This window comes from Rhinoderma darwinii (assembly GCF_050947455.1).
Source record: "Rhinoderma darwinii isolate aRhiDar2 chromosome 5 unlocalized genomic scaffold, aRhiDar2.hap1 SUPER_5_unloc_37, whole genome shotgun sequence".
Taxonomy (NCBI): domain Eukaryota; kingdom Metazoa; phylum Chordata; class Amphibia; order Anura; family Rhinodermatidae; genus Rhinoderma; species Rhinoderma darwinii.
Window position 1 is genome coordinate 178,166 of NW_027461795.1, and position 23,616 is coordinate 201,781.

The 23,616-nt window shown below is 46.8% G+C and overlaps 12 non-coding genes across 12 annotated transcripts; all 12 read left to right on the forward strand.

The window, feature by feature from the left end:
• The first annotated feature begins 1,057 nt into the window (after window positions 1-1,057).
• On the forward strand, window positions 1,058-1,248 carry LOC142691412 (U2 spliceosomal RNA). Its single transcript, XR_012859967.1, has one exon. It is a non-coding gene; the product is annotated as a U2 spliceosomal RNA (small nuclear RNA).
• A 1,280-nt stretch (window positions 1,249-2,528) lies between these two features.
• Window positions 2,529-2,719, forward strand: LOC142691413 (U2 spliceosomal RNA). Its single transcript, XR_012859968.1, has one exon. It is a non-coding gene; the product is annotated as a U2 spliceosomal RNA (small nuclear RNA).
• A 6,835-nt stretch (window positions 2,720-9,554) lies between these two features.
• On the forward strand, window positions 9,555-9,745 carry LOC142691414 (U2 spliceosomal RNA). Its single transcript, XR_012859969.1, has one exon. It is a non-coding gene; the product is annotated as a U2 spliceosomal RNA (small nuclear RNA).
• Window positions 9,746-11,021: 1,276 nt separating this feature from the next.
• On the forward strand, window positions 11,022-11,212 carry LOC142691415 (U2 spliceosomal RNA). The gene has a single exon (XR_012859970.1). It is a non-coding gene; the product is annotated as a U2 spliceosomal RNA (small nuclear RNA).
• A 1,280-nt stretch (window positions 11,213-12,492) lies between these two features.
• On the forward strand, window positions 12,493-12,683 carry LOC142691416 (U2 spliceosomal RNA). The gene has a single exon (XR_012859971.1). It is a non-coding gene; the product is annotated as a U2 spliceosomal RNA (small nuclear RNA).
• A 1,300-nt stretch (window positions 12,684-13,983) lies between these two features.
• On the forward strand, window positions 13,984-14,174 carry LOC142691418 (U2 spliceosomal RNA). The gene has a single exon (XR_012859972.1). It is a non-coding gene; the product is annotated as a U2 spliceosomal RNA (small nuclear RNA).
• A 1,281-nt stretch (window positions 14,175-15,455) lies between these two features.
• On the forward strand, window positions 15,456-15,646 carry LOC142691419 (U2 spliceosomal RNA). The gene has a single exon (XR_012859973.1). It is a non-coding gene; the product is annotated as a U2 spliceosomal RNA (small nuclear RNA).
• A 1,280-nt stretch (window positions 15,647-16,926) lies between these two features.
• Window positions 16,927-17,117, forward strand: LOC142691421 (U2 spliceosomal RNA). Its single transcript, XR_012859975.1, has one exon. It is a non-coding gene; the product is annotated as a U2 spliceosomal RNA (small nuclear RNA).
• Window positions 17,118-18,404: 1,287 nt separating this feature from the next.
• LOC142691422 (U2 spliceosomal RNA) lies at window positions 18,405-18,595 on the forward strand. The gene has a single exon (XR_012859976.1). It is a non-coding gene; the product is annotated as a U2 spliceosomal RNA (small nuclear RNA).
• A 1,300-nt stretch (window positions 18,596-19,895) lies between these two features.
• On the forward strand, window positions 19,896-20,086 carry LOC142691423 (U2 spliceosomal RNA). The gene has a single exon (XR_012859977.1). It is a non-coding gene; the product is annotated as a U2 spliceosomal RNA (small nuclear RNA).
• A 1,276-nt stretch (window positions 20,087-21,362) lies between these two features.
• Window positions 21,363-21,553, forward strand: LOC142691424 (U2 spliceosomal RNA). The gene has a single exon (XR_012859978.1). It is a non-coding gene; the product is annotated as a U2 spliceosomal RNA (small nuclear RNA).
• Window positions 21,554-22,849: 1,296 nt separating this feature from the next.
• On the forward strand, window positions 22,850-23,040 carry LOC142691425 (U2 spliceosomal RNA). Its single transcript, XR_012859979.1, has one exon. It is a non-coding gene; the product is annotated as a U2 spliceosomal RNA (small nuclear RNA).
• The last annotated feature ends 576 nt before the right edge of the window (window positions 23,041-23,616 follow it).

Here is a 23,616-nt window from a genome sequence, read left to right on the forward strand (position 1 = left end):
ACCTCATTCACCTTCCTTGTCTTCTCTCCGCCCTCCCTTTTAGGTAAGTTAAAGAGCTGCACCTGAGCCAGCCACTGATTGATTGATTGATTGATTGATTGATTGATTGATTGATTGATGCAGCACAACAGTCAAATAGTGGAGTGGAGTAGGGGAACAGCAAACAGCCAATAAAGCAGCCCGCCCGCTCGCCTGCCCGCCACAATGGACCTACCTGTGTACACTAGATGGATGTGATGGAATGTACTGTCGTCCCTACATTTCAAGAAGAAGTAAGAATTGCAGTTGCAACAAAGCCTTGCTTGCCTACAAAGAGAGCAGCAATTTGGATTTGTTACTATGTTACCTAGAAGAATAACAAACTGTGCAAGGATGGAGGTTGTAGGAGCAAGGAGAAGTTGTCTGTAAAGTTGGTGGATGCCTATTTTCCATTTTGCAGTCCCTTGTCTCCCTCTTGTGGCCTCCTGGAGGCAACTAGCTGTGCAAAAAAAAGACAGCCTGGCGGCCGGCTGTTGCAGTGTTGCCCTCTCAGGCAACACTGAGTGACTGACTGAGCCTCACCGTCTTATATAAAGTTCAGACGGAACTTTGCACGTGTCATAGTGGAGCCCTCAGGATTCCAGAGCCAGCTTTCTGACATCATAATGGGGCCTCAGAGATAAAAGCCTGGGCCCAGGCAGTGTTGGTCAGTGCTGCTCAGCAGGCAGCACTGGACTGGACTGGATTACAGCTGATACAAGGTGTGAAGGAACAAGGGGTGGCTGTGGGCATGCACTTGCTGCCGCTGCCAGTGTTTATCTGCATGGCAGCAGGGCATTTGGGCGTTGCCAGGAAGGCGTTTTTATGTAGATTCCTCCTCTTTCAGCACTGCATTGTGGTGCAAGCAAAAGAAGCAAATCCTGTCTGGCTTCCTCTCCGGCCTTTATTCACCTCCCGTGTAGCTGTGAGTGTGTGAGCCTGCAGGGCCCCATGGAATTGCCTAGAAGTAGGCTGAATCGCTGCAAGGGCTGAACAGCAGTATCGGGCAGGCTCGGGCAACGCGCGGCCCGTTCGGGTTATCGCTTCTCGGCCTTTTGGCTAAGATCAAGTGTAGTATCTGTTCTTATCAGTTTAATATCTGATACGTCCCCTATCTGGGGACCATATATTAAATGGATTTTTAGAACAGGGAGATGGAAATAGAGCTTGCTCTGTCCACTCCACGCATTGACCTGGTATTGCAGTATTTCCAGGACCGGTGCACCCTTTCCTTATGTGTTGACTAAAAGCAGATTCCAAAAGTGTTTTTTGTCTTTGCTATTGTTTCTGTCTTTCTGAAGGGATCTCCCCTTTTAATCCCATTATTTCAACACCTGTTGGACAATGCATGAGTGATAATGAGCTCATTGATTAAATGCAATTAATGAATAGATTGCCACCTCTTGTTGTGTGTCGTCTGTGTTTCTGTGTTTCCGGCATTTCACATTGGAACACCTCATTCACCTTCCTTGTCTTCTCTCCGCCCTCCCTTTTAGGTAAGTTAAAGAGCTGCACCTGAGCCAGCCACTGATTGATTGATTGATTGATTGATTGATTGATTGATTGATTGATGCAGCACAACAGTCAAATAGTGGAGTGGAGTAGGGGAACAGCAAACAGCCAATAAAGCAGCCCGCCCGCTCGCCTGCCCGCCACAATGGACCTACCTGTGTACACTAGATGGATGTGATGGAATGTACTGTCGTCCCTACATTTCAAGAAGAAGTAAGAATTGCAGTTGCAACAAAGCCTTGCTTGCCTACAAAGAGAGCAGCAATTTGGATTTGTTACTATGTTACCTAGAAGAATAACAAACTGTGCAAGGATGGAGGTTGTAGGAGCAAGGAGAAGTTGTCTGTAAAGTTGGTGGATGCCTATTTTCCATTTTGCAGTCCCTTGTCTCCCTCTTGTGGCCTCCTGGAGGCAACTAGCTGTGCAAAAAAAAGACAGCCTGGCGGCCGGCTGTTGCAGTGTTGCCCTCTCAGGCAACACTGAGTGACTGACTGAGCCTCACCGTCTTATATAAAGTTCAGACGGAACTTTGCACGTGTCATAGTGGAGCCCTCAGGATTCCAGAGCCAGCTTTCTGACATCATAATGGGGCCTCAGAGATAAAAGCCTGGGCCCAGGCAGTGTTGGTCAGTGCTGCTCAGCAGGCAGCACTGGACTGGACTGGATTACAGCTGATACAAGGTGTGAAGGAACAAGGGGTGGCTGTGGGCATGCACTTGCTGCCGCTGCCAGTGTTTATCTGCATGGCAGCAGGGCATTTGGGCGTTGCCAGGAAGGCGTTTTTATGTAGATTCCTCCTCTTTCAGCACTGCATTGTGGTGCAAGCAAAAGAAGCAAATCCTGTCTGGCTTCCTCTCCGGCCTTTATTCACCTCCCGTGTAGCTGTGAGTGTGTGAGCCTGCAGGGCCCCATGGAATTGCCTAGAAGTAGGCTGAATCGCTGCAAGGGCTGAACAGCAGTATCGGGCAGGCTCGGGCAACGCGCGGCCCGTTCGGGTTATCGCTTCTCGGCCTTTTGGCTAAGATCAAGTGTAGTATCTGTTCTTATCAGTTTAATATCTGATACGTCCCCTATCTGGGGACCATATATTAAATGGATTTTTAGAACAGGGAGATGGAAATAGAGCTTGCTCTGTCCACTCCACGCATTGACCTGGTATTGCAGTATTTCCAGGACCGGTGCACCCTTTCCTTATGTGTTGACTAAAAGCAGATTCCAAAAGTGTTTTTTGTCTTTGCTATTGTTTCTGTCTTTCTGAAGGGATCTCCCCTTTTAATCCCATTATTTCAACACCTGTTGGACAATGCATGAGTGATAATGAGCTCATTGATTAAATGCAATTAATGAATAGATTGCCACCTCTTGTTGTGTGTCGTCTGTGTTTCTGTGTTTCCGGCATTTCACATTGGAACACCTCATTCACCTTCCTTGTCTTCTCTCTGCCCTCCCTTTTAGGTAAGTTAAAGAGCTGCACCTGAGCCAGCCACTGATTGATTGATTGATTGATTGATTGATTGATTGATTGATTGATTGATGCAGCACAACAGTCAAATAGTGGAGTGGAGTAGGGGAACAGCAAACAGCCAATAAAGCAGCCCGCCCGCTCGCCTGCCCGCCACAATGGACCTACCTGTGTACACTAGATGGATGTGATGGAATGTACTGTCGTCCCTACATTTCAAGAAGAAGTAAGAATTGCAGTTGCAACAAAGCCTTGCTTGCCTACAAAGAGAGCAGCAATTTGGATTTGTTACTATTAGAGATGAGCGAACTTATCAAAAGTTCGGTTCGGCTAGTTCGCCGAATTTCACAAAAAAGTTCGGTTCGGACCGAACTAGTTCTGACCGAACCTGTCACTTACGTGCGCCGAGCATGCTACTGTCCAGGGTGCTGATAGAGTTAATGGGCTGCACTAACTCTTTCAGCAACCTTCACAGTACATGCTCGGCGCGCGGAAAATACCATTTAAATGTAATAAAAAAATAAAAATTATACGTTCGTACTTACTTTCCTCCTGTCCGGCCTCCAGCGATGACGTTTCATCCCTTTCGCCGCTGCAGCCAATCACAGGCTGTAGTGGCGGTCACGCACGTCAGGATGACGCTTCATCCCACGTGACCGCCTCTGCAGCCAATCACAGGCTGCAGCGGCGACATGAATGAAACGTCATCGCTGGAGGCCGGACAGGAGGAAAGTAAGTATGAACGTATTATTATTATTTTTTGGCATGTATGTATGTTGGCATGTATGTATGTATGTATATCTGTGCATGTATGTTTGCATGTATGTTGGCATGTATGTATATATGTGCATGTTTGTATGTATATTTGCATGTATATATTTGCATGTATGTATTTTTGCATGTATGTTGTCATGTATGTATGTATGTATGTATGTAGTCATGTATGTATATATGTGCATGTGTGTATGTATATTTGTATGTATGTTTGCATGTATGTTTGCATGAATGTATGTATATTTGCATGTGTGTATATATATATATATGTATGTATGTTGTCATGTATGTATGTTGTCATGTATGTATATATGTGCATGTATGTTGGTATGTATATATGTGCATGTGTGTATGTATGTATATTTGCATGTATGTATGTTGTCATGTATGTATGTATATATGTGCATGTATGTTTGCATGTATGTTGGCATGTATGTATACATGTGCATGTTCGTATGTATATTTGCATGTATATATGTTTGCATGTGTGTATGTATGTTTGCATGTATGTATGTTTGCATGTATGTATGTTGTCATGTATGTTTGTATGTATGTTGTCATGTATGTATGTATATATGTGCATGTATGTATGTTTGCATGTTTTTATTTTTGCATGTATGTTTGCATGTATGTTTATATATGTGCATGTATGTAATTATGTTTGCATGTATTTATGTTTGCATGTATATTTGTGCATGCTTGTATGTATGTATGTATCTTTGCATGTTTGTTTGTATGTATGTATGTTTTCATGTGTGTGTGTATGCATGTATGTATGATAGTTTGCATGTATATATGTATATATGTATGTATGGCCATGTATGATACTGTCTGCTGGCGCCCTGTATCTAAGTCAACTTCGCGGCAGGCTTCTATACATGGTATAACAGTCAGTATCACACATTAAACTGAATCTAAGCCTACAACATGTTTTATTTCATTATTTTATTTTTTTACAGGTTTGGTGTTTGGACTACGTCGGTTTCGAGGACTACTTCGATGACGGTTTTTTTTCTACAATAAAATGGTTAATGAGGGTTGTGTTGGGGGTGCTTTATTTCAATAAAATATTTTATCTATATCTTTGTCTTTTTCTTTTCAAATTTTATTATTACCACTTTAGTAATGGCCGCTGTCTGAGTGACAACATCCATTACTAATGCGAGGCTTAGTGTTAGCCGGTGCAGAGGCTAACACTAACCACCATTATTACCCCGGTACCCAAAACCACCAGGGGTGCCGGGAAGAGCCAGGTACGATCCAGTACCCGACCATCTGTTGTGATGGTCGGGCCCTGGGGCGGCCGCAGGCTGGTATTATGAGGCTGGGAAGGGCCAAAAACAGTGGAACTTCCCACCCTTGTAATGCTAGGCTGCTGCTGCTGTGTTGTATCTGGCTGGTTATAAAAGTGGGGGGGACCCCACGTCATTTTTTTAAATTATTTATTTATTTACATTTTTTTTTAAAAAAAGACATGGGGTTCCACCCAATTTATCATAACCAGCCACATACAACACAGTGTTATTAGCCTGGGAATGGACAAAACCAGTGGCCCTTCCCACCCATGTAATGCCAGACTGCTGCGGCCTTGTATATGGCTGGTTATTAAAAATGTGGGGGACCCGTCTATTGCTAAATTTGTTAAATTCCAAAAAAAAACGACGTGGGGGTCCCCCCCATTTTTATAACCAGCCCGATACAACACAGCAGCAGCAGCCTAGCATTACAAGGGTGGGAAGGTCCACTGATTTTGGCCCTTCCCAGCCTCATAATACCAGCCTACGGCCGCCCCAGTACCCGACCATCACAACAGATGGTTGGGTACTGGATCGTACCAAGCTCTTCCCGGCACCCCTGGTGGTGGTGGGTACCGGGGTAATAATGGGTGGTTAGTGCTAGCCTCTGCACCGGCTAACACTAAGTACCGCCTTAATAATGGACGCTGTCAATCAGCCAACTGCCATTATCTAGGCACTAATAAAGTTTGAAAAAAAAAACACAAAGACAATTCTTTTTTATTGAAATAAGAAATCCCCAACAAAACCCTCGTTAACCATTTTATTAAAATTTGAAAAAACGCAGATCTACGCAGTAGTCCAACGAATCGTAGATGTAGTCCAATCGGTACATCAAAATCTGCAACAACATAAAAAAACAGTTATCAATGTGAACAATACCAATACTTCTACTCACCTACACACATATATACACGCACACACAAACAAACAACCATACACAGACACACACATATATACACAAACACAACAAGATATACACACACACATAAACAGACAAACACACACATATACACGAACTCACACATATACAAACAAAAACACACATATCCAAACACACACACACACAGTTATACACACATACACGAACACATATACAAACAAAAACACACATACCCAAACACACATATACACAAACACATATACACAAACACACCCATATATACACACAAACACACCCATATACACACATATACACATATACAAAAACACACACAAACATCTACACACAAACATATACACAAATACACCCATATATACACAAACATATACACAAAACACATATACACAAACACACCCATATATACACACACACATATAAAAACAAAAACAGACAAAGTCACATACCCAAACACACATATATACACAAACACACACATACACAAACACGGTTTCTTTTAAATGCTGCTGGGGAACCCGCTCGATCCACTATATACGGCTGCGCTACAGTGCAGCATTTAAAAGAAACAGGATCCTGACCTGTCCATAGAGTTTAAGGCAGCACAGAGTATTTCAGGAGATGAGCGTGCAGATTCAGTGCTGCTGCGAACTCTGCTCTTACCATTACGTAGCTCTCAGTCTGTTACCTCTCCTCCACTCCTGTCCTCCAGAACACCTTCACATGATTGGCAAGTCACCACGTAATGGTAAGAGCAGAGTTCACAGCAGCACAGAGTATTTCAGGAGATGAGCGTGCGGATCTTGTGCGGGGTGGTGACTTGCCAATCACGTGAAGGTGTTATTGAGGACAGGAGTGGAGGAGAGGTAACAGACTGAGCTACGTAATGGTAAGAGCAGAGTTCACAGCAGCACTGAATCTGCACGCTCCTCTCCTGAAATACTCTGTGCTGCTGTGAACTCTGTTCTTACCATTACGTAGCTCAGTCTGTTACATCTCCTCCACTCCTGTCCTCTATAACACGTTCACATGATTGGCAAGTCACCACCACGCACAAGATCCGCACGCTCATCTCCTGAAATACTCTGTGCTGCTGTGAACTCTGCTCTTACCATTACGTGGTGACTTGCCAATCATGTGAAGGTGTTCTTGAGGACAGGAGTGGAGGAGAGATAACAGACTGAGAGCTACGTAATGGTAAGAGCAGAGTTCACAACAGCACTGAATCTGCACGCTCATCTCCTGAAATACTCTGTGCTGCCTTAAACTCTGTGGACAGGTCAGGATCCTGTTTCTTTTAAATGCTGCACTGTAGCGTAGCCTTATATAGTGGATCGAGCGGGTTCCCTAGCAGCATTTAAAAGAAACAGGATCCTGACCTGTCCACAGAGTTTAAGGCAGCACAGATTATTTCAGGAGATGAGCACGGGCAGCCGTTCGTTTTTCCGAGCCGTGCTCCCATCATGCACACGACCGTAAAAACACCCGTTATTGCGGGTCGTAATTACGACCCGCAATAACGGGCTCATAGACTTCTGTTACCCACGGGTACCTTTCCGTATTCTCACGGGAAGGTGCCCGTGCCGTTAAAAAAATAGAACATGTTCTATTTTACGGGCCGTGCTGCTATAATTATAATGACAGCACGGTTCGCAAAAGCGGCCAGCTGCCCGTGGCCGGCCGGCCGTGCTCGTACTTACGAGTCGTAATTACGAGCACGGCCCGTAAAATAAAAAAATAGAACATGTTCTATCTTTTTAACGGCACGGGCACCTTCCCGTGAGAAAACGGGAAGGTACCCGTGGCTAACAGAAGTCTATGGGCCCGCTATTTCGGGTCGTAATTACGACCCGTGATAACGGGTGTTTTTATGGTCGTGTGCATGAGGCCCCGTAATGATGGGTGGCTACAGGTGTGCACCCGTCATTACGGCAGCGTTGCTAGGCGACGTCAGTAAGGGTATGTGCACACACACTAATTACGTCCGTAATTGACGGACGTATTTCGGCCGCAAGTACCGGACCGAACACCCTGCAGGGAGCCGGGCTCCTAGCATCATATTTATGTACGATGCTAGGAGTCCCTGCCTCTCCGTGGAACTACTGTCCCGTACTGAAAACATGATTACAGTACGGGACAGTTGTCCTGCAGAGAGGCAGGGACTCCTAGCATCGTACATAAGTATGATGCTAGGAGCCCGGCTCCCTGCACTGTGTTCGGTCCGGTACTTGCGGCCGAAATACGTCCGTCATTTACGGACGTAATTAGTGTGTGTGCACATACACTAAATAGTCACTGTTCAGGGTGCTGAAAGAGTTAACTGATCGGCAGTAACTGTTTCAGTACCCTGGACAGTGACTACCGATCACAGTACCTGTAAAAAAAAAGACGTTCATACTTACCGAGAACTTTCTGCTTCCTCCAGTCCGGTCTCCTGGCCGTTGCCTTGGTGACGCGTCCCTCTCGACATCCGGCCCGACATTCCTTGATGACGATGCAGCCTTGTGAGCGCTGCAGCCAATCACAGGCTGCCGCGGCCTCTGCAGCCAATCACAGGCTGCAGAGGCCTCTGCAGCCAATCACAGGCTGCCGCGTCAGAAAAGGTCGGACTGGAGGAAGAAGAGGGACTCGTCAACAAGACAACGACCGGGTACGTATGAAATGCTTTTTATTTTATTTTTAATCAGCAGCCTCTTTTCTCTATCAGTGATTGATAGAGATAAGTGGCTCCCGATTTGTATAATGTTTTTGACCGGGTTCGGTCAAAACGGGTTCGGCCGAACCCGGTGAAGTTCGGATTCGCTGCGAACCGAACTTTACCGGAAGTTCGGACCGAAACCGGGTTCGGTTGTCCCGGTTCGCTCATCTCTAGTTACTATGTTACCTAGAAGAATAACAAACTGTGCAAGGATGGAGGTTGTAGGAGCAAGGAGAAGTTGTCTGTAAAGTTGGTGGATGCCTATTTTCCATTTTGCAGTCCCTTGTCTCCCTCTTGTGGCCTCCTGGAGGCAACTAGCTGTGCAAAAAAAAGACAGCCTGGCGGCCGGCTGTTGCAGTGTTGCCCTCTCAGGCAACACTGAGTGACTGACTGAGCCTCACCGTCTTATATAAAGTTCAGACGGAACTTTGCACGTGTCATAGTGGAGCCCTCAGGATTCCAGAGCCAGCTTTCTGACATCATAATGGGGCCTCAGAGATAAAAGCCTGGGCCCAGGCAGTGTTGGTCAGTGCTGCTCAGCAGGCAGCACTGGACTGGACTGGATTACAGCTGATACAAGGTGTGAAGGAACAAGGGGTGGCTGTGGGCATGCACTTGCTGCCGCTGCCAGTGTTTATCTGCATGGCAGCAGGGCATTTGGGCGTTGCCAGGAAGGCGTTTTTATGTAGATTCCTCCTCTTTCAGCACTGCATTGTGGTGCAAGCAAAAGAAGCAAATCCTGTCTGGCTTCCTCTCCGGCCTTTATTCACCTCCCGTGTAGCTGTGAGTGTGTGAGCCTGCAGGGCCCCATGGAATTGCCTAGAAGTAGGCTGAATCGCTGCAAGGGCTGAACAGCAGTATCGGGCAGGCTCGGGCAACGCGCGGCCCGTTCGGGTTATCGCTTCTCGGCCTTTTGGCTAAGATCAAGTGTAGTATCTGTTCTTATCAGTTTAATATCTGATACGTCCCCTATCTGGGGACCATATATTAAATGGATTTTTAGAACAGGGAGATGGAAATAGAGCTTGCTCTGTCCACTCCACGCATTGACCTGGTATTGCAGTATTTCCAGGACCGGTGCACCCTTTCCTTATGTGTTGACTAAAAGCAGATTCCAAAAGTGTTTTTTGTCTTTGCTATTGTTTCTGTCTTTCTGAAGGGATCTCCCCTTTTAATCCCATTATTTCAACACCTGTTGGACAATGCATGAGTGATAATGAGCTCATTGATTAAATGCAATTAATGAATAGATTGCCACCTCTTGTTGTGTGTCGTCTGTGTTTCTGTGTTTCCGGCATTTCACATTGGAACACCTCATTCACCTTCCTTGTCTTCTCTCCGCCCTCCCTTTTAGGTAAGTTAAAGAGCTGCACCTGAGCCAGCCACTGATTGATTGATTGATTGATTGATTGATTGATTGATTGATGCAGCACAACAGTCAAATAGTGGAGTGGAGTAGGGGAACAGCAAACAGCCAATAAAGCAGCCCGCCCGCTCGCCTGCCCGCCACAATGGACCTACCTGTGTACACTAGATGGATGTGATGGAATGTACTGTCGTCCCTACATTTCAAGAAGAAGTAAGAATTGCAGTTGCAACAAAGCCTTGCTTGCCTACAAAGAGAGCAGCAATTTGGATTTGTTACTATGTTACCTAGAAGAATAACAAACTGTGCAAGGATGGAGGTTGTAGGAGCAAGGAGAAGTTGTCTGTAAATTTGGTGGATGCCTATTTTCCATTTTGCAGTCCCTTGTCTCCCTCTTGTGGCCTCCTGGAGGCAACTAGCTGTGCAAAAAAAAGACAGCCTGGCGGCCGGCTGTTGCAGTGTTGCCCTCTCAGGCAACACTGAGTGACTGACTGAGCCTCACCGTCTTATATAAAGTTCAGACGGAACTTTGCACGTGTCATAGTGGAGCCCTCAGGATTCCAGAGCCAGCTTTCTGACATCATAATGGGGCCTCAGAGATAAAAGCCTGGGCCCAGGCAGTGTTGGTCAGTGCTGCTCAGCAGGCAGCACTGGACTGGACTGGATTACAGCTGATACAAGGTGTGAAGGAACAAGGGGTGGCTGTGGGCATGCACTTGCTGCCGCTGCCAGTGTTTATCTGCATGGCAGCAGGGCATTTGGGCGTTGCCAGGAAGGCGTTTTTATGTAGATTCCTCCTCTTTCAGCACTGCATTGTGGTGCAAGCAAAAGAAGCAAATCCTGTCTGGCTTCCTCTCCGGCCTTTATTCACCTCCCGTGTAGCTGTGAGTGTGTGAGCCTGCAGGGCCCCATGGAATTGCCTAGAAGTAGGCTGAATCGCTGCAAGGGCTGAACAGCAGTATCGGGCAGGCTCGGGCAACGCGCGGCCCGTTCGGGTTATCGCTTCTCGGCCTTTTGGCTAAGATCAAGTGTAGTATCTGTTCTTATCAGTTTAATATCTGATACGTCCCCTATCTGGGGACCATATATTAAATGGATTTTTAGAACAGGGAGATGGAAATAGAGCTTGCTCTGTCCACTCCACGCATTGACCTGGTATTGCAGTATTTCCAGGACCGGTGCACCCTTTCCTTATGTGTTGACTAAAAGCAGATTCCAAAAGTGTTTTTTGTCTTTGCTATTGTTTCTGTCTTTCTGAAGGGATCTCCCCTTTTAATCCCATTATTTCAACACCTGTTGGACAATGCATGAGTGATAATGAGCTCATTGATTAAATGCAATTAATGAATAGATTGCCACCTCTTGTTGTGTGTCGTCTGTGTTTCTGTGTTTCCGGCATTTCACATTGGAACACCTCATTCACCTTCCTTGTCTTCTCTCCGCCCTCCCTTTTAGGTAAGTTAAAGAGCTGCACCTGAGCCAGCCACTGATTGATTGATTGATTGATTGATTGATTGATTGATTGATTGATGCAGCACAACAGTCAAATAGTGGAGTGGAGTAGGGGAACAGCAAACAGCCAATAAAGCAGCCCGCCCGCTCGCCTGCCCGCCACAATGGACCTACCTGTGTACACTAGATGGATGTGATGGAATGTACTGTCGTCCCTACATTTCAAGAAGAAGTAAGAATTGCAGTTGCAACAAAGCCTTGCTTGCCTACAAAGAGAGCAGCAATTTGGATTTGTTACTATGTTACCTAGAAGAATAACAAACTGTGCAAGGATGGAGGTTGTAGGAGCAAGGAGAAGTTGTCTGTAAAGTTGGTGGATGCCTATTTTCCATTTTGCAGTCCCTTGTCTCCCTCTTGTGGCCTCCTGGAGGCAACTAGCTGTGCAAAAAAAAGACAGCCTGGCGGCCGGCTGTTGCAGTGTTGCCCTCTCAGGCAACACTGAGTGACTGACTGAGCCTCACCGTCTTATATAAAGTTCAGACGGAACTTTGCACGTGTCATAGTGGAGCCCTCAGGATTCCAGAGCCAGCTTTCTGACATCATAATGGGGCCTCAGAGATAAAAGCCTGGGCCCAGGCAGTGTTGGTCAGTGCTGCTCAGCAGGCAGCACTGGACTGGACTGGATTACAGCTGATACAAGGTGTGAAGGAACAAGGGGTGGCTGTGGGCATGCACTTGCTGCCGCTGCCAGTGTTTATCTGCATGGCAGCAGGGCATTTGGGCGTTGCCAGGAAGGCGTTTTTATGTAGATTCCTCCTCTTTCAGCACTGCATTGTGGTGCAAGCAAAAGAAGCAAATCCTGTCTGGCTTCCTCTCCGGCCTTTATTCACCTCCCGTGTAGCTGTGAGTGTGTGAGCCTGCAGGGCCCCATGGAATTGCCTAGAAGTAGGCTGAATCGCTGCAAGGGCTGAACAGCAGTATCGGGCAGGCTCGGGCAACGCGCGGCCCGTTCGGGTTATCGCTTCTCGGCCTTTTGGCTAAGATCAAGTGTAGTATCTGTTCTTATCAGTTTAATATCTGATACGTCCCCTATCTGGGGACCATATATTAAATGGATTTTTAGAACAGGGAGATGGAAATAGAGCTTGCTCTGTCCACTCCACGCATTGACCTGGTATTGCAGTATTTCCAGGACCGGTGCACCCTTTCCTTATGTGTTGACTAAAAGCAGATTCCAAAAGTGTTTTTTGTCTTTGCTATTGTTTCTGTCTTTCTGAAGGGATCTCCCCTTTTAATCCCATTATTTCAACACCTGTTGGACAATGCATGAGTGATAATGAGCTCATTGATTAAATGCAATTAATGAATAGATTGCCACCTCTTGTTGTGTGTCGTCTGTGTTTCTGTGTTTCCGGCATTTCACATTGGAACACCTCATTCACCTTCCTTGTCTTCTCTCCGCCCTCCCTTTTAGGTAAGTTAAAGAGCTGCACCTGAGCCAGCCACTGATTGATTGATTGATTGATTGATTGATTGATTGATTGATTGATTGATTGATTGATTGATTGATGCAGCACAACAGTCAAATAGTGGAGTGGAGTAGGGGAACAGCAAACAGCCAATAAAGCAGCCCGCCCGCTCGCCTGCCCGCCACAATGGACCTACCTGTGTACACTAGATGGATGTGATGGAATGTACTGTCGTCCCTACATTTCAAGAAGAAGTAAGAATTGCAGTTGCAACAAAGCCTTGCTTGCCTACAAAGAGAGCAGCAATTTGGATTTGTTACTATGTTACCTAGAAGAATAACAAACTGTGCAAGGATGGAGGTTGTAGGAGCAAGGAGAAGTTGTCTGTAAAGTTGGTGGATGCCTATTTTCCATTTTGCAGTCCCTTGTCTCCCTCTTGTGGCCTCCTGGAGGCAACTAGCTGTGCAAAAAAAAGACAGCCTGGCGGCCGGCTGTTGCAGTGTTGCCCTCTCAGGCAACACTGAGTGACTGACTGAGCCTCACCGTCTTATATAAAGTTCAGACGGAACTTTGCACGTGTCATAGTGGAGCCCTCAGGATTCCAGAGCCAGCTTTCTGACATCATAATGGGGCCTCAGAGATAAAAGCCTGGGCCCAGGCAGTGTTGGTCAGTGCTGCTCAGCAGGCAGCACTGGACTGGACTGGATTACAGCTGATACAAGGTGTGAAGGAACAAGGGGTGGCTGTGGGCATGCACTTGCTGCCGCTGCCAGTGTTTATCTGCATGGCAGCAGGGCATTTGGGCGTTGCCAGGAAGGCGTTTTTATGTAGATTCCTCCTCTTTCAGCACTGCATTGTGGTGCAAGCAAAAGAAGCAAATCCTGTCTGGCTTCCTCTCCGGCCTTTATTCACCTCCCGTGTAGCTGTGAGTGTGTGAGCCTGCAGGGCCCCATGGAATTGCCTAGAAGTAGGCTGAATCGCTGCAAGGGCTGAACAGCAGTATCGGGCAGGCTCGGGCAACGCGCGGCCCGTTCGGGTTATCGCTTCTCGGCCTTTTGGCTAAGATCAAGTGTAGTATCTGTTCTTATCAGTTTAATATCTGATACGTCCCCTATCTGGGGACCATATATTAAATGGATTTTTAGAACAGGGAGATGGAAATAGAGCTTGCTCTGTCCACTCCACGCATTGACCTGGTATTGCAGTATTTCCAGGACCGGTGCACCCTTTCCTTATGTGTTGACTAAAAGCAGATTCCAAAAGTGTTTTTTGTCTTTGCTATTGTTTCTGTCTTTCTGAAGGGATCTCCCCTTTTAATCCCATTATTTCAACACCTGTTGGACAATGCATGAGTGATAATGAGCTCATTGATTAAATGCAATTAATGAATAGATTGCCACCTCTTGTTGTGTGTCGTCTGTGTTTCTGTGTTTCCGGCATTTCACATTGGAACACCTCATTCACCTTCCTTGTCTTCTCTCCGCCCTCCCTTTTAGGTAAGTTAAAGAGCTGCACCTGAGCCAGCCACTTGATTGATTGATTGATTGATTGATTGATTGATTGATTGATTGATGCAGCACAACAGTCAAATAGTGGAGTGGAGTAGGGGAACAGCAAACAGCCAATAAAGCAGCCCGCCCGCTCGCCTGCCCGCCACAATGGACCTACCTGTGTACACTAGATGGATGTGATGGAATGTACTGTCGTCCCTACATTTCAAGAAGAAGTAAGAATTGCAGTTGCAACAAAGCCTTGCTTGCCTACAAAGAGAGCAGCAATTTGGATTTGTTACTATGTTACCTAGAAGAATAACAAACTGTGCAAGGATGGAGGTTGTAGGAGCAAGGAGAAGTTGTCTGTAAAGTTGGTGGATGCCTATTTTCCATTTTGCAGTCCCTTGTCTCCCTCTTGTGGCCTCCTGGAGGCAACTAGCTGTGCAAAAAAAAGACAGCCTGGCGGCCGGCTGTTGCAGTGTTGCCCTCTCAGGCAACACTGAGTGACTGACTGAGCCTCACCGTCTTATATAAAGTTCAGACGGAACTTTGCACGTGTCATAGTGGAGCCCTCAGGATTCCAGAGCCAGCTTTCTGACATCATAATGGGGCCTCAGAGATAAAAGCCTGGGCCCAGGCAGTGTTGGTCAGTGCTGCTCAGCAGGCAGCACTGGACTGGACTGGATTACAGCTGATACAAGGTGTGAAGGAACAAGGGGTGGCTGTGGGCATGCACTTGCTGCCGCTGCCAGTGTTTATCTGCATGGCAGCAGGGCATTTGGGCGTTGCCAGGAAGGCGTTTTTATGTAGATTCCTCCTCTTTCAGCACTGCATTGTGGTGCAAGCAAAAGAAGCAAATCCTGTCTGGCTTCCTCTCCGGCCTTTATTCACCTCCCGTGTAGCTGTGAGTGTGTGAGCCTGCAGGGCCCCATGGAATTGCCTAGAAGTAGGCTTAATCGCTGCAAGGGCTGAACAGCAGTATCGGGCAGGCTCGGGCAACGCGCGGCCCGTTCGGGTTATCGCTTCTCGGCCTTTTGGCTAAGATCAAGTGTAGTATCTGTTCTTATCAGTTTAATATCTGATACGTCCCCTATCTGGGGACCATATATTAAATGGATTTTTAGAACAGGGAGATGGAAATAGAGCTTGCTCTGTCCACTCCACGCATTGACCTGGTATTGCAGTATTTCCAGGACCGGTGCACCCTTTCCTTATGTGTTGACTAAAAGCAGATTCCAAAAGTGTTTTTTGTCTTTGCTATTGTTTCTGTCTTTCTGAAGGGATCTCCCCTTTTAATCCCATTATTTCAACACCTGTTGGACAATGCATGAGTGATAATGAGCTCATTGATTAAATGCAATTAATGAATAGATTGCCACCTCTTGTTGTGTGTCGTCTGTGTTTCTGTGTTTCCGGCATTTCACATTGGAACACCTCATTCACCTTCCTTGTCTTCTCTCCGCCCTCCCTTTTAGGTAAGTTAAAGAGCTGCACCTGAGCCAGCCACTGATTGATTGATTGATTGATTGATTGATTGATTGATTGATTGATGCAGCACAACAGTCAAATAGTGGAGTGGAGTAGGGGAACAGCAAACAGCCAATAAAGCAGCCCGCCCGCTCGCCTGCCCGCCACAATGGACCTACCTGTGTACACTAGATGGATGTGATGGAATGTACTGTCGTCCCTACATTTCAAGAAGAAGTAAGAATTGCAGTTGCAACAAAGCCTTGCTTGCCTACAAAGAGAGCAGCAATTTGGATTTGTTACTATGTTACCTAGAAGAATAACAAACTGTGCAAGGATGGAGGTTGTAGGAGCAAGGAGAAGTTGTCTGTAAAGTTGGTGGATGCCTATTTTCCATTTTGCAGTCCCTTGTCTCCCTCTTGTGGCCTCCTGGAGGCAACTAGCTGTGCAAAAAAAAGACAGCCTGGCGGCCGGCTGTTGCAGTGTTGCCCTCTCAGGCAACACTGAGTGACTGACTGAGCCTCACCGTCTTATATAAAGTTCAGACGGAACTTTGCACGTGTCATAGTGGAGCCCTCAGGATTCCAGAGCCAGCTTTCTGACATCATAATGGGGCCTCAGAGATAAAAGCCTGGGCCCAGGCAGTGTTGGTCAGTGCTGCTCAGCAGGCAGCACTGGACTGGACTGGATTACAGCTGATACAAGGTGTGAAGGAACAAGGGGTGGCTGTGGGCATGCACTTGCTGCCGCTGCCAGTGTTTATCTGCATGGCAGCAGGGCATTTGGGCGTTGCCAGGAAGGCGTTTTTATGTAGATTCCTCCTCTTTCAGCACTGCATTGTGGTGCAAGCAAAAGAAGCAAATCCTGTCTGGCTTCCTCTCCGGCCTTTATTCACCTCCCGTGTAGCTGTGAGTGTGTGAGCCTGCAGGGCCCCATGGAATTGCCTAGAAGTAGGCTGAATCGCTGCAAGGGCTGAACAGCAGTATCGGGCAGGCTCGGGCAACGCGCGGCCCGTTCGGGTTATCGCTTCTCGGCCTTTTGGCTAAGATCAAGTGTAGTATCTGTTCTTATCAGTTTAATATCTGATACGTCCCCTATCTGGGGACCATATATTAAATGGATTTTTAGAACAGGGAGATGGAAATAGAGCTTGCTCTGTCCACTCCACGCATTGACCTGGTATTGCAGTATTTCCAGGACCGGTGCACCCTTTCCTTATGTGTTGACTAAAAGCAGATTCCAAAAGTGTTTTTTGTCTTTGCTATTGTTTCTGTCTTTCTGAAGGGATCTCCCCTTTTAATCCCATTATTTCAACACCTGTTGGACAATGCATGAGTGATAATGAGCTCATTGATTAAATGCAATTAATGAATAGATTGCCACCTCTTGTTGTGTGTCGTCTGTGTTTCTGTGTTTCCGGCATTTCACATTGGAACACCTCATTCACCTTCCTTGTCTTCTCTCCGCCCTCCCTTTTAGGTAAGTTAAAGAGCTGCACCTGAGCCAGCCACTGATTGATTGATTGATTGATTGATTGATTGATTGATTGATGCAGCACAACAGTCAAATAGTGGAGTGGAGTAGGGGAACAGCAAACGAACAGCAAACAGCCAATAAAGCAGCCCACCCGCTCGCCTGCCCGCCACAATGGACCTACCTGTGTACACTAGATGGATGTGATGGAATGTACTGTCGTCCCTACATTTCAAGAAGAAGTAAGAATTGCAGTTGCAACAAAGCCTTGCTTGCCTACAAAGAGAGCAGCAATTTGGATTTGTTACTATGTTACCTAGAAGAATAACAAACTGTGCAAGGATGGAGGTTGTAGGAGCAAGGAGAAGTTGTCTGTAAAGTTGGTGGATGCCTATTTTCCATTTTGCAGTCCCTTGTCTCCCTCTTGTGGCCTCCTGGAGGCAACTAGCTGTGCAAAAAAAAGACAGCCTGGCGGCCGGCTGTTGCAGTGTTGCCCTCTCAGGCAACACTGAGTGACTGACTGAGCCTCACCGTCTTATATAAAGTTCAGACGGAACTTTGCACGTGTCATAGTGGAGCCCTCAGGATTCCAGAGCCAGCTTTCTGACATCATAATGGGGCCTCAGAGATAAAAGCCTGGGCCCAGGCAGTGTTGGTCAGTGCTGCTCAGCAGGCAGCACTGGACTGGACTGGATTACAGCTGATACAAGGTGTGAAGGAACAAGGGGTGGCTGTGGGCATGCACTTGCTGCCGCTGCCAGTGTTTATCTGCATGGCAGCAGGGCATTTGGGCGTTGCCAGGAAGGCGTTTTTATGTAGATTCCTCCTCTTTCAGCACTGCATTGTGGTGCAAGCAAAAGAAGCAAATCCTGTCTGGCTTCCTCTCCGGCCTTTATTCACCTCCCGTGTAGCTGTGAGTGTGTGAGCCTGCAGGGCCCCATGGAATTGCCTAGAAGTAGGCTGAATCGCTGCAAGGGCTGAACAGCAGTATCGGGCAGGCTCGGGCAACGCGCGGCCCGTTCGGGTTATCGCTTCTCGGCCTTTTGGCTAAGATCAAGTGTAGTATCTGTTCTTATCAGTTTAATATCTGATACGTCCCCTATCTGGGGACCATATATTAAATGGATTTTTAGAACAGGGAGATGGAAATAGAGCTTGCTCTGTCCACTCCACGCATTGACCTGGTATTGCAGTATTTCCAGGACCGGTGCACCCTTTCCTTATGTGTTGACTAAAAGCAGATTCCAAAAGTGTTTTTTGTCTTTGCTATTGTTTCTGTCTTTCTGAAGGGATCTCCCCTTTTAATCCCATTATTTCAACACCTGTTGGACAATGCATGAGTGATAATGAGCTCATTGATTAAATGCAATTAATGAATAGATTGCCACCTCTTGTTGTGTGTCGTCTGTGTTTCTGTGTTTCCGGCATTTCACATTGGAACACCTCATTCACCTTCCTTGTCTTCTCTCTGCCCTCCCTTTTAGGTAAGTTAAAGAGCTGCACCTGAGCCAGCCACTGATTGATTGATTGATTGATTGATTGATTGATTGATTGATTGATTGATTGATTGATTGATTGATGCAGCACAACAGTCAAATAGTGGAGTGGAGTAGGGGAACAGCAAACAGCCAATAAAGCAGCCCGCCCGCTCGCCTGCCCGCCACAATGGACCTACCTGTGTACACTAGATGGATGTGATGGAATGTACTGTCGTCCCTACATTTCAAGAAGAAGTAAGAATTGCAGTTGCAACAAAGCCTTGCTTGCCTACAAAGAGAGCAGCAATTTGGATTTGTTACTATGTTACCTAGAAGAATAACAAACTGTGCAAGGATGGAGGTTGTAGGAGCAAGGAGAAGTTGTCTGTAAAGTTGGTGGATGCCTATTTTCCATTTTGCAGTCCCTTGTCTCCCTCTTGTGGCCTCCTGGAGGCAACTAGCTGTGCAAAAAAAAGACAGCCTGGCGGCCGGCTGTTGCAGTGTTGCCCTCTCAGGCAACACTGAGTGACTGACTGAGCCTCACCGTCTTATATAAAGTTCAGACGGAACTTTGCACGTGTCATAGTGGAGCCCTCAGGATTCCAGAGCCAGCTTTCTGACATCATAATGGGGCCTCAGAGATAAAAGCCTGGGCCCAGGCAGTGTTGGTCAGTGCTGCTCAGCAGGCAGCACTGGACTGGACTGGATTACAGCTGATACAAGGTGTGAAGGAACAAGGGGTGGCTGTGGGCATGCACTTGCTGCCGCTGCCAGTGTTTATCTGCATGGCAGCAGGGCATTTGGGCGTTGCCAGGAAGGCGTTTTTATGTAGATTCCTCCTCTTTCAGCACTGCATTGTGGTGCAAGCAAAAGAAGCAAATCCTGTCTGGCTTCCTCTCCGGCCTTTATTCACCTCCCGTGTAGCTGTGAGTGTGTGAGCCTGCAGGGCCCCATGGAATTGCCTAGAAGTAGGCTTAATCGCTGCAAGGGCTGAACAGCAGTATCGGGCAGGCTCGGGCAACGCGCGGCCCGTTCGGGTTATCGCTTCTCGGCCTTTTGGCTAAGATCAAGTGTAGTATCTGTTCTTATCAGTTTAATATCTGATACGTCCCCTATCTGGGGACCATATATTAAATGGATTTTTAGAACAGGGAGATGGAAATAGAGCTTGCTCTGTCCACTCCACGCATTGACCTGGTATTGCAGTATTTCCAGGACCGGTGCACCCTTTCCTTATGTGTTGACTAAAAGCAGATTCCAAAAGTGTTTTTTGTCTTTGCTATTGTTTCTGTCTTTCTGAAGGGATCTCCCCTTTTAATCCCATTATTTCAACACCTGTTGGACAATGCATGAGTGATAATGAGCTCATTGATTAAATGCAATTAATGAATAGATTGCCACCTCTTGTTGTGTGTCGTCTGTGTTTCTGTGTTTCCGGCATTTCACATTGGAACACCTCATTCACCTTCCTTGTCTTCTCTCCGCCCTCCCTTTTAGGTAAGTTAAAGAGCTGCACCTGAGCCAGCCACTGATTGATTGATTGATTGATTGATTGATTGATTGATTGATGCAGCACAACAGTCAAATAGTGGAGTGGAGTAGGGGAACAGCAAACAGCCAATAAAGCAGCCCGCCCGCTCGCCTGCCCGCCACAATGGACCTACCTGTGTACACTAGATGGATGTGATGGAATGTACTGTCGTCCCTACATTTCAAGAAGAAGTAAGAATTGCAGTTGCAACAAAGCCTTGCTTGCCTACAAAGAGAGCAGCAATTTGGATTTGTTACTATGTTACCTAGAAGAATAACAAACTGTGCAAGGATGGAGGTTGTAGGAGCAAGGAGAAGTTGTCTGTAAAGTTGGTGGATGCCTATTTTCCATTTTGCAGTCCCTTGTCTCCCTCTTGTGGCCTCCTGGAGGCAACTAGCTGTGCAAAAAAAAGACAGCCTGGCGGCCGGCTGTTGCAGTGTTGCCCTCTCAGGCAACACTGAGTGACTGACTGAGCCTCACCGTCTTATATAAAGTTCAGACGGAACTTTGCACGTGTCATAGTGGAGCCCTCAGGATTCCAGAGCCAGCTTTCTGACATCATAATGGGGCCTCAGAGATAAAAGCCTGGGCCCAGGCAGTGTTGGTCAGTGCTGCTCAGCAGGCAGCACTGGACTGGACTGGATTACAGCTGATACAAGGTGTGAAGGAACAAGGGGTGGCTGTGGGCATGCACTTGCTGCCGCTGCCAGTGTTTATCTGCATGGCAGCAGGGCATTTGGGCGTTGCCAGGAAGGCGTTTTTATGTAGATTCCTCCTCTTTCAGCACTGCATTGTGGTGCAAGCAAAAGAAGCAAATCCTGTCTGGCTTCCTCTCCGGCCTTTATTCACCTCCCGTGTAGCTGTGAGTGTGTGAGCCTGCAGGGCCCCATGGAATTGCCTAGAAGTAGGCTGAATCGCTGCAAGGGCTGAACAGCAGTATCGGGCAGGCTCGGGCAACGCGCGGCCCGTTCGGGTTATCGCTTCTCGGCCTTTTGGCTAAGATCAAGTGTAGTATCTGTTCTTATCAGTTTAATATCTGATACGTCCCCTATCTGGGGACCATATATTAAATGGATTTTTAGAACAGGGAGATGGAAATAGAGCTTGCTCTGTCCACTCCACGCATTGACCTGGTATTGCAGTATTTCCAGGACCGGTGCACCCTTTCCTTATGTGTTGACTAAAAGCAGATTCCAAAAGTGTTTTTTGTCTTTGCTATTGTTTCTGTCTTTCTGAAGGGATCTCCCCTTTTAATCCCATTATTTCAACACCTGTTGGACAATGCATGAGTGATAATGAGCTCATTGATTAAATGCAATTAATGAATAGATTGCCACCTCTTGTTGTGTGTCGTCTGTGTTTCTGTGTTTCCGGCATTTCACATTGGAACACCTCATTCACCTTCCTTGTCTTCTCTCCGCCCTCCCTTTTAGGTAAGTTAAAGAGCTGCACCTGAGCCAGCCACTGATTGATTGATTGATTGATTGATTGATTGATTGATTGATTGATTGATTGATTGATTGATGCAGCACAACAGTCAAATAGTGGAGTGGAGTAGGGGAACAGCAAACAGCCAATAAAGCAGCCCGCCCGCTCGCCTGCCCGCCACAATGGACCTACCTGTGTACACTAGATGGATGTGATGGAATGTACTGTCGTCCCTACATTTCAAGAAGAAGTAAGAATTGCAGTTGCAACAAAGCCTTGCTTGCCTACAAAGAGAGCAGCAATTTGGATTTGTTACTATGTTACCTAGAAGAATAACAAACTGTGCAAGGATGGAGGTTGTAGGAGCAAGGAGAAGTTGTCTGTAAAGTTGGTGGATGCCTATTTTCCATTTTGCAGTCCCTTGTCTCCCTCTTGTGGCCTCCTGGAGGCAACTAGCTGTGCAAAAAAAAGACAGCCTGGCGGCCGGCTGTTGCAGTGTTGCCCTCTCAGGCAACACTGAGTGACTGACTGAGCCTCACCGTCTTATATAAAGTTCAGACGGAACTTTGCACGTGTCATAGTGGAGCCCTCAGGATTCCAGAGCCAGCTTTCTGACATCATAATGGGGCCTCAGAGATAAAAGCCTGGGCCCAGGCAGTGTTGGTCAGTGCTGCTCAGCAGGCAGCACTGGACTGGACTGGATTACAGCTGATACAAGGTGTGAAGGAACAAGGGGTGGCTGTGGGCATGCACTTGCTGCCGCTGCCAGTGTTTATCTGCATGGCAGCAGGGCATTTGGGCGTTGCCAGGAAGGCGTTTTTATGTAGATTCCTCCTCTTTCAGCACTGCATTGTGGTGCAAGCAAAAGAAGCAAATCCTGTCTGGCTTCCTCTCCGGCCTTTATTCACCTCCCGTGTAGCTGTGAGTGTGTGAGCCTGCAGGGCCCCATGGAATTGCCTAGAAGTAGGCTTAATCGCTGCAAGGGCTGAACAGCAGTATCGGGCAGGCTCGGGCAACGCGCGGCCCGTTCGGGTTATCGCTTCTCGGCCTTTTGGCTAAGATCAAGTGTAGTATCTGTTCTTATCAGTTTAATATCTGATACGTCCCCTATCTGGGGACCATATATTAAATGGATTTTTAGAACAGGGAGATGGAAATAGAGCTTGCTCTGTCCACTCCACGCATTGACCTGGTATTGCAGTATTTCCAGGACCGGTGCACCCTTTCCTTATGTGTTGACTAAAAGCAGATTCCAAAAGTGTTTTTTGTCTTTGCTATTGTTTCTGTCTTTCTGAAGGGATCTCCCCTTTTAATCCCATTATTTCAACACCTGTTGGACAATGCATGAGTGATAATGAGCTCATTGATTAAATGCAATTAATGAATAGATTGCCACCTCTTGTTGTGTGTCGTCTGTGTTTCTGTGTTTCCGGCATTTCACATTGGAACACCTCATTCACCTTCCTTGTCTTCTCTCCGCCCTCCCTTTTAGGTAAGTTAAAGAGCTGCACCTGAGCCAGCCACTGATTGATTGATTGATTGATTGATTGATTGATTGATTGATGCAGCACAACAGTCAAATAGTGGAGTGGAGTAGGGGAACAGCAAACAGCCAATAAAGCAGCCCGCCCGCTCGCCTGCCCGCCACAATGGACCTACCTGTGTACACTAGATGGATGTGATGGAATGTACTGTCGTCCCTACATTTCAAGAAGAAGTAAGAATTGCAGTTGCAACAAAGCCTTGCTTGCCTACAAAGAGAGCAGCAATTTGGATTTGTTACTATGTTACCTAGAAGAATA